General features: G+C 40.0%; 1 protein-coding gene across 1 annotated transcript in view; it reads right to left on the bottom strand.

Moving 5' to 3' along the window:
* The window catches only part of LOC107102639 (glycogen phosphorylase, muscle form-like), a 46734-nt gene that overhangs the window by 22599 nt on the left and 21824 nt on the right, over positions 1 to 2311 (bottom strand). The window lies entirely within an intron of this gene.

Raw genomic sequence — 2311 nt, 5'->3', positions numbered from 1 at the left:
GGAAAAACCGAGCCGAGCCCAAATCTGGAACTGGTCTGCAGTTAGCTCGGTCCGATTGTGTCTAGCTCGGTTCGGTTCAGTTTGCTTTCCATTTACACACCATAAGTTATCTCAGTTACTGAGCTCGGACCGGTCTCACCACGGTTTTTCAAGGGTAGTGTAAATGGGGTTTATGTATTTTTTTAATTTTGGGCGTATACATAGAAGTATTCATAAGGAGTCTAGCACTTATGTCCAACGACATCTTAACGCACAGCAGCGTAAGACCCACCCAAGAAATGATGCATCATTTCTTTGATTGCAATGTAGCTACCGGATCTGCTTCCTGCCAGTGACGTTACGCTACATGATTGGCTGAGCGTTGCCACATGATGTAAAACATTTTGGTTGCCCAGACAACGATAATAACATCGTGCAGCCTCAGTGTGCAGAGTCGGTAGCACTGTGGCTAGCTGTACTCAGTAGCTAACAGGTTAGCCTCTTTTAGCTCGCTCAGTTAGCCACCGTAAGCTAAGCTACATTTGAATTTGTGTCAACAACAAACGTTATTTTTCTACAAGTAGAATAACTGTTTTATCTGTCTGAAATCTCTATGAAAGTCATTTTAAGATGTTCCATCTGTCCTCCTCAGTCCTCAGATCTTAATAAAAAGAATAAAAATAAGCTGAGACTTTTTTCCCCCCTTGTTAAACGGCAGAGCTCAGTCCGTCTTAGACGGCAGTGCTTTCCTTCAAGACTGAAAATGATCGTTTTCTACTTTCAGCTTCTTAAAATCACCAATGAAATGTAAAATAATTGCAAATATAGGAAATAATATGTTGAGACTCAAAATGAGATTTGATCCTTAAGAAATAGGTGCGATACAGTTTGTCAGAGTGGAGTTGCAATATGATGACATCATAAGAAGAGGCGGGTAACTCTCTTCCTGGAGGGATTCTGCACATGCATGAACGGATATACATCTGGGTGTCCGTAAATAATGTAATTATGGTACTAAAATTACTTATTTACATCCTTAACTCACTAACCTCACTAATACACATCTTGAAAAAAAATGTTCATGGCTTTTGTGAGACAATTTAATGTTGTTTTTACATTTTCTTCGTTAAACTGCTCAGAGCAGTCCGGCAAAATAAAATCAAACCATGTTTATCTGCATGTTAGTTGTTTCCTTCTTTAGATTACGCACCAAATACCATAATGTTAATACTCAAAAAGACTAGATTTATGTTTAAATCCAAAGCTGAAAAAGTTAGATCCCGGAAGGATCCCATTTCCGGTGCAGATCATCCAGAGACGAGTGATGAAACAGAAAAGATTTTAAGACCAGAGCAGATCTGGTACCTGAACCGTATTAATCTAACTGCTGTTTACCACCCGCCAAAAAAAAAGAAATAAAGAAAAAGAAAGAAGGTTTCCATTTAAAGTCCAGCAAAGCTTCTGTATCTGAAACATGCTAAGCGGCACCAGATACGTTTTTCTGTTTAGATATAAGCAACTTAAGCAAAGCTCCACTAAGCTGGTCTGAGCTGGCATCAAGTCGGTCCACAGCACACCAGGCTCCCAGCTGCTGCTGAAGTCATGGTGAAGTAAGGCGCCACCGATAAACAGATCAGAGCAGACGCTGTTCAGAACATAAATTATGATCGAAGATAAACCAGAACCTGAACGGTTCTGCTGCTGCAAACGTTCACAGAGACCGTGGTTCGCTTAAAGAGTCAAAAAGCAGCTAAAAACAGACCCGCCTTTTAACTATAACGCCTCTAATTAAAGCTTTAAAAATAATAGCAGAGGGAAATGATCGTAGATAAAAACCCGTGCATTGGGTAGAGAGTTTTTCTTAGTACTGGTATCGAAGGTTGAAAACGCTCTGCAAAGACATAAGTATGCAGCAAATACAAAAAATACTGCAAAACAAAAAAAGACACCAATACATAAAACACACGCATTGGGGCAAAAAAAGCTGTAATTAATGAAAAGTCTGCATGGCGGAGGTACTCCAGGCCACTAGGGGGAGCTATTAGACAGAACTACAAATTAGACACTTCCTTCCAACTCCCAGCAAAATCCTCCCCAACTTCCAGCCACTGGCCTTTTCCTGGGAGTGCATTTTTTTCTACTGCGACTCCACCCTTTCACTGAATTACAGGCTCTGACCAGGAGATGGCGCTTCTCTTTAGATCTTAATGTCCACAAATCATGACAGAAATAATATTTTGGTACAAAGATTGATGTTTTAAAAGGAAATGACTGATTTTATGTTAGATTAGATGCTAAACGATGCCTGGTGTATTCTGGGTGTTAATATTTG

This window comes from Cyprinodon variegatus, unplaced genomic scaffold (genome assembly GCF_000732505.1).
Source record: "Cyprinodon variegatus isolate N-32 unplaced genomic scaffold, C_variegatus-1.0 Scaffold1287, whole genome shotgun sequence".
In the NCBI taxonomy this organism is placed as follows: domain Eukaryota; kingdom Metazoa; phylum Chordata; class Actinopteri; order Cyprinodontiformes; family Cyprinodontidae; genus Cyprinodon; species Cyprinodon variegatus.
The sequence above is the reverse complement of the archived record's forward strand: the minus strand, read 5'-3'. Positions and strand labels throughout refer to the sequence as shown.